The sequence below is a fragment of the Diabrotica virgifera genome, chromosome 9, assembly GCF_917563875.1.
Source record: "Diabrotica virgifera virgifera chromosome 9, PGI_DIABVI_V3a".
NCBI classification, from domain to species: Eukaryota; Metazoa; Arthropoda; class Insecta; order Coleoptera; family Chrysomelidae; genus Diabrotica; species Diabrotica virgifera.
In genome coordinates, this window is record NC_065451.1 from 92524132 (window position 1) to 92531796 (window position 7665).

Consider the following 7665-nt stretch of genomic DNA (forward strand, 5'->3'; position numbering starts at 1 on the left):
ATATCTAGCAATTTAGATTTGATTACATCAGTGGTAATAGATATTCCCGAGTGTTCAATTGCAAGGAGCATTGGAGTATACTGTTCCGGAAGTCCCGCTAGGAGAAGCGAGCCCAACCACATGTCATCCATTTGGAAGCCAGTCCTATTCAACTTCTGCGCAGTTTCGATCACCTGATTTACGTAGGATTCCATGGAATTGCAATTTTCCAACCTTAGCGATATGAGTGTTCGAAGCAATCCTATTTTCCTCGAAAAACCCGAGTCTTCGAATAAATTGTTCAGCTTATCCCATACATCTTTCGCCGTTTCAGCTTCTTTCACATGCAAATATATGGATGGATCTAAAGTCAATATTAACTTAGCTTTGGCTTTGGCAACAAGCGTTGTGTCTTTTTCAGTTCCCTCAATACACTTTGATAGTCCTTCTAGAACAAAGACATTCTCAACCGCGAACGACCAGTCCTGGTAGTTATCTCTACCGGTTAAACGTGGCACACTTGTGAGATAGTTCACCGCCATTTTCGATACTGTTAACCACGCTGTTAACCAACAAACCGACTAACTTTTTATCGAATGAACACACACTGTTTTGATTTGAACGACCAGAAAATCTTCCACTTAATCGTTTGAGCCAATAACCTGTTCATAAATTGTAGAGTTGAGGAACAAAAATGGGAGATTTAAGGAACAAATAAAACGTTACTCAATGGCTGTACTTTAAGAACTACTACTTGTTGAACAAACGTTGAACGCAACACACAATACAGCAACTAGTAAAGCGGCCAGTAGATGGCACTGCTATACAAATATTTAATTTATTTATCTATATCCAACACCCCCCACCCCTCTCCGTGGGAAGTCGTGTTTGGTATCATTCGATAGATTTTTGAAAAATATTGAGTACGTATTTTTTAGTTTTTCGATCTGTCATTCATTCCGCGAAATATTCGCTTTTTAACTTTGGGACTCACACATTTGCTTACGTCCCGCTCAAATCGTCAGATTTTTTAAATATACACTGTTTTGCATGTACTTAACTTACCTTATTTTAATCTGACGAGTTTGAGTTTTTCTAAGGGTAAATTTTTTTTTCGGCCCCCCCTTAACGAACTCCTCTGCATTAATTAAGTCAGTCGAAGTTGTCTACTTTAGATTTTCGAATATTAATAATGTATGTGTATGATGCATGTTTTATACTCAAATTAATTCGAGGTCAATTTAGCTGTCCTGATCTTTTACATGCTGTTAATTTGTGTGTACGTTCCAGGCAACTTAGTTAGAAATACAAATACATTCTACACTAACTTTCACAATACAAATTATGGTAAAAATGTGCCAATGGACAGAATATTGCACTACCTCAATACAAATCCAAGCATTGTCATCTTTAACATAATATCATATATAGCAAACTGAAAGAAACAATTTGTGAAATAAGATAGTGGATTTATTATTATTACCTTTTGTTTTGATAATTATCAAATTTGATATTATTTTTTTATTGTTATCCAGATTTAGCCATACGGCTCACACTCCCTCTAAGGGGAAAATTGACTCATCCCAGATACCTACGGTATCAAAAGGATTGAGCTCTGGTGGGACTCTTTCCGTGTTAACGAGCCCTAGGTGACTTGGTATGCAGGTGTATCTCCCAAAAATTTTCAACACATCTGGCCGTTGCGAGTAGTACTGCTTTCTGCATGGTCTTATAAAGATGTTCATTAAGACCCAGCTTTTTTATGCTTTCGAGGAGGGTCTTCGGAATGACTCCAGTAGTAGACATAATAATCGGTATCGTCTGGGTACTTTGCATTCTCCATTGTCTCCGTATTTGAATTTCCAGATCTCTGTACTTGGCGATCTTTTCAGTAAATTTAGTACGTAGATTATTGTTGTTAGGAATCGCCACATCAATGAGGGTTGTTTGTCTCGTTAATTTATTGACTAATACGAGATCTGAGTCTGTTATGCGCCACTGTTTGGTCTGTGAGCACAGTGCGGTCCCAGTATAGCTTGTAGTTGCCATCCTCAAGCATACTCTCAGGGACGTATTGATAATATGGGAGATGGTCGGTTTGGAGAAGTCCCAGCTTGATAGCTATCTCCTGATGAAGGATTTTTCCCACTGCGTCATGCCGTTCCTTGTACTCAGTTGCAGCAAATGCCTGGCAGCCCCCTGTAACATGTTGGATGGTTTCTTGGGCTTAACATCCATATCGGCATCTGTCGTTTTGAACATGAGGGTCTTTGATGATATATTTCAGGTAATTTCTGGTTGGTATAACCTGATCCTGAATGGCCAGTAATGAACCCTCCGTTTCAGGGAACATCTTTCCTGATGTCAACCAGTAGTTCGACGCTATATTGTCGACATAATCTTGGCTGACCTCATTGGGATGTCGCCCGTGCAGAGGTTTACCCATCCAGGCGCGCACTTTGTTGTCCTTAGTAAGGTGGTTTATGCGAAGTTCTGCTTCCCTCAGTTTTATCGGTGTTGTGTCATCTACTGCGCAGATAGCGCGATGTAGAGTAGATGTTTCAGCCTGCATCTGAAAATAAGATCTTAAATTAGCAATTTGTTTGTCTAATTGCTCACCTATATCCATAAGTCCTCTTCCTCCTAAATTCCGTGGTAATGTCGTTCTTTCTACTGCACTTTTTGGATGGTGTTTTTGTGCCTTTGTGAGGTGCGTTCTTACTTTTCGCTGAAGATTTTCTATGTCCGTTTTTGGCCACTTAACAATGCCAAATGAATAGCTAAGCGCGGAACATGCGTAAGTGTTTAGTGCCTTAAACAAATTTCTACTATTAAGGTGTGAGCGAAGCAGCTGTTTTACCCTTCGTATAAACTCAGTAGTTATCTCTGTTTTCATTTGTTTATGGTCAATTCTCCGCGCTTGCTTTACTCCAAGATATTTATACATATTGTTTTCACCCATGGCCTCGATGTTCTGGCCATTTTGCATATCGAATCTTCCGGGCTGTACTTTTCCTCTGACTATATTTAAAATACGGCACTTGTCTAGTCCGAAGTGCATGCTAATATCATTAGAAAAAGTTTCTACAGTTTTTAGCATCTCATCTAGTTAGTTTCGAGTGGAAGCCATTAATTTCAAATCATCCATATACAATAAATGATTAAGCTTCGCCACCACATTGTTGTTATTTTTGATACTAAAACCTGCGTCTGTGGAGTTCAATAGCTGAGATAATGGGTTCATAGCTAGACAGAACCACAGTGGACTCAACGAATCTCCTTGAAACAGGCCCCGGCTGATTGCAATATTTTCAGTTTCGATGTTATTTTCACCAGGTATTTGAAGGTGAATTCTAGTCTTCCACTCCGTAATTATATGCTCTAAAAAGGTCACTATATTATCATCGACTTTATATATTCTCAATATATCTATAAGCCATTCATGCGGCACTGAATCAAAGGCGTTCTTGTAATCAATGAAGGCAGTAAAAAGATTCCTCATTTTGGAATATGCCTGGTTAGAAATGACTGAGTCGATGATGAGTTGTTCTTTGCAACCCATGGAACCCTTAGCGCATCCTTTCTGTTGAGGCTCTATGATATTGTACAGAGCACAGTGTTGGTAGATACGCCGGGCTACACAGGTTGTGACCAATTTGTACAAAGTTGGAAGACAAGTAATTGGGCGGTATTTGGCTGGATCTTGGGTGTTATTTTGATCCTTCGGAATTAAATAAGTGGTTCCCTGAGTTAGGAATGATGGTATATCCTGCGGATTAGAAATAACATGATTAATTAGTGTTGATAAGCATTCATGAACACTCCAAAACTTCTTGAGCCAAAAGTTTTGAACTCCGTCTGGTCCAGGAGATTTCCAGTTGTGAAGCTCTTTGATGGTATTTGAGACTTCTTCAGTAGTGAAGGGTTCGTAAAGGGTGGTAATGTAGTGTTGGCAGTTTTGTGTCGTTTCTTCTATCCATCCAGCATTGTTGTTAAGAGCAGCTGGCGTGGAAAGTTGATTTCCCCAAAACTCATGAATTTCTTCTTGGCTTGGGTAAGTCTTATCGACACGTTCTACAGTGGAATTGAGTTTTCGATAGAACGCCTTTTCAGAACTTTCAAAAAGAGCATTGTCGCTTTTGCGGTTGTTACTAACTTTGTACCTCCTTAGTCGTCCTGAATAAACGGAGAGCTTTTGTTTTAATGTGTCCAGACACTGTTGGGCTGTGTTGTTTTCTGGATCATATCTTGAGTGTCTTGCGGTAGTCAGCATTATATCTTCAGCTCTTCTGATGACTTTTCTACTTGTTACACCTCGTATGTATTCTGTGACTATACCAATATCCCTACGTAATAATTCGATCTTTCCGAGCAGTCTTTTTTCCCAGGGTGCAATTCTGTTACCAGTCCTTCCGTTATTAGTACCCCGTCGTGTTCTGATCTTAACGCCCATTACATTGGCAATTGCTGTTGCTGCACAGTAGATTAGCATATGCAAATATTCCAACGTGTGAGCTTCTACGACATAATTAGGTAGGACTTCAGTGTTCACAATTTGTAACAGCTCACCTAGTTTCTTACAAGAGTTTATTCGTGGTAGCGGTGATCTGCTAAGTGGGTTTGTTCCATTAAACTCTTGTACGGCACGAGCCATTTCGTTTGCTAGACTATCGCGCAACTCGTTGTTTTCCTGCTGTGTATTATCAGGTTGAGTTTCTGGCATGGGAATCTCAGGAGTCTGCTCATCGAGGATTTCATTAGGGACTTGATCTAAAACTTGTTCTTGGTTATTAATCTCCCGTTCGACTTCGATTTTGATCGAATTGCGTCTAGTCTCTGGGATAAGGTTGTTCCTTATGATTACCCGGTATTGATCTGATACTCTTTGCTCCGATACTTGAATATTTATTTATTAATAACAGATACAAACAGGTTTCCCTACTTACATGTATCCGTATCTACAATGACAACAGTTTAGTACAACATGCACATAATGTAATAATTCGAGGTAATAGAGACAAAAACGACAGATGTTTACCAGCAAAAACGTTAAAAATAATAATAAAAAAAAACCTCTCTTTATATTATTCATGCAATAGACGTTTAAATAATTGCAAGTTTATTCCAAATAATTCCAGACAAGTGGTTGTTGTTAAATCGTTGTAAATTTGGCACATTTTATTAAGTGGGCTAGAAGTATTTACAAAAAATAATATGTTTCTTGGACGGGTTCTGTGATCCGGGATATAAAATTGTATTTGCCCCAAAAGATCAGGCGAGTCTATTAAGTGATTACATAGTTTATAGAGAAAAATTAAACAACGTTGAAGTCTTCTTTGCTCTAATTTTTTTATATTAAATTCTTTTCTTAATGGTTGATACGAATCATATTCTGGCGATATTTTATGCTTTTTGTAAAATAAATATTTAATAAACTTGTTTTGAATTGATTCAATTTGGCGCATGTGACCACTATTTATTAAGGTACTCCAGACAATACTCCCAAATTCTAATTTGCTTCTAACAAATGAATTAAAGAGCCGTTTAATTGAGTCGATATTATGAAATTTATATGTTACACGTTTAATAAGTCCCATCATTTTGTATGACTGAGACATAATATTTTGCACATGTAAGTTGAAACTTAAATTATTTACAAACGTAATACCAAGATCCGTCACTTCATTGACCCTATGTAAGTTATTATTTCCCATATTGTACATAAAATAACTAGGGTTTGCCTGACGACTATATGTCATGATCGTAGATTTGTTCAAATTAAAATACAGTTTATTACGTATTGACCAATCATAAATCTCGTTTAAATCGTACTGTAATTGAAAATAATCATTCAAATCTTTAATTTCTCTAAATATTTTTAAATCATCTGCATATAAAAGGCACCGAGATGTAATTAAAGAAGGTAATTCATTCACAAACAGTAAAAATAATAGCGGTCCTAAATTTGAACCTTGTGGTATACCTGATTCCACCAGGAAAACTCCGATTTATCTCCTTTATATGATACAAATTGCCATCTATCTGTCAAGTATGTTACAAAAAGCTTTAGCAATGAATTGCTTAGCCCAAAGTACAATAATTTTTCTAATAGAATATCGTGGTTGACCTTATCGAAGGCTTTGGCGAAATCAGTGTATACCACGTCTACCTGGTTCTTGTTGACTATGACATCATTAATATAATTAGTAAATAATAATAAATTAGCTTCAATAGATTTATTTTTACAAAATCCATATTGTTGTGGGCATATCATTTTCTGTACATGTGCATACATTTTTTCATGTAAGATGTGTTCAAAAATTTTTGCTATACAATTCAAAATTGCAATAGGTCTGTAATTTTTGCAATCATTTCGTGAACCTTTTTTATGGATAGGAGTTACCTTAGTCATTTTAAACAATTTCGGAAAATAATTATTATCTACTATTTTTTGGAAGATAATTATTAGAGGATATGTAAGGTAGTCGCGACATGCTTTAAATATATACCGCGGAATACCATCAGGTCCCGAAGAAAACTTTGGTTTTAATTTTGAAAATGCGTTATGTATATCACGCACTGTAACTTTAGTAAAACTGAGCAAAGGAGAATTATTGTGACTAGAATTAATAAAATTTAAATCGTATGTAGAAGATTTATGGTCATATATAGACTTAAAATAATCAGCAAACTCTTGGGAAATTGTTTTACTGTCAGAAATTATTTCATTGTTTCCATTAATTATATATTCAGTGTCAATACTCGCTTTCTTGTTTCTATTTACCAAATTCCAAAATAAGTTAGGGCTAGTATTGATACTGTTTTCGGCATTATGTATGTATGACTCATGCGCTTCCCTGATCCTATTTTTTAAAAGTTCTCGCAGTCTTTTATATTCAGTTACATGATAAACCGCTACATTTTGCATACCCCTATGAAACTCTTTCTCCCTTTGCAAACGAATAATGTCTGGAGTAAACCACACAGGAAATTTGTTTATTCTACTCTTAGTTCGAAATCTAGGTACACACACCTCAAATATTTCATAAATTTTATGATAAAAATAGTCAACTGCAATGTCAATATCTTGTATACATGCTAAATTATCCCAGCTACAGTTCCTCAATAAATCACACAACATAGGAAAATTGGCTTTTTTAAAATTAAATTGGTTAGTTAGATTATTCATCTCATGATGATTGATTGTTCCTGTCTTTATCATGTTAAATTCTATACTCAAAACTGGATGTTTCCTATCCTCATTTGTAAATGGATAGTTATTTTTACCAACTAAAATATCAATATTACTCAAAATTAGATCTAAGGTTCGCACATCCTCATTCACAATGTTATTGAAAGACTGAAAGTTATACATACTAATTAATTCATGAATTGACAAATATTTGAGAGAAGTGTTGTCTTCAAATTTATAGTCAACACCGGTTACACAAGGTAAATTAAAGTCTCCAAAAACTAAAATAGATGTGTTCATTGTATTATCTATGTACGAAAAAAGATCAACAAAAGCTATATAATCGTTATTGCTCGACTGGGGGGGGGGGGCAAATATACGTTACTAAGAATTAATTTATTTCCAAATACATCCAATTCAACGAATAGTATCTCTAATTCAGTATTTACTAAGATTTGTTTAGATTTATAATATCTGGGTACGTCCTGCAAAAT

The 7665-nt window shown here is 36.0% G+C and overlaps 1 protein-coding gene across 1 annotated transcript in view; it reads left to right on the forward strand.

The window, feature by feature from the left end:
• LOC114332836 (histone-lysine N-methyltransferase PR-Set7-like) overlaps positions 1-7665 on the forward strand; it is a 124706-nt gene that overhangs the window by 37714 nt on the left and 79327 nt on the right. The gene's annotated exons all lie outside the window — the stretch shown is intronic.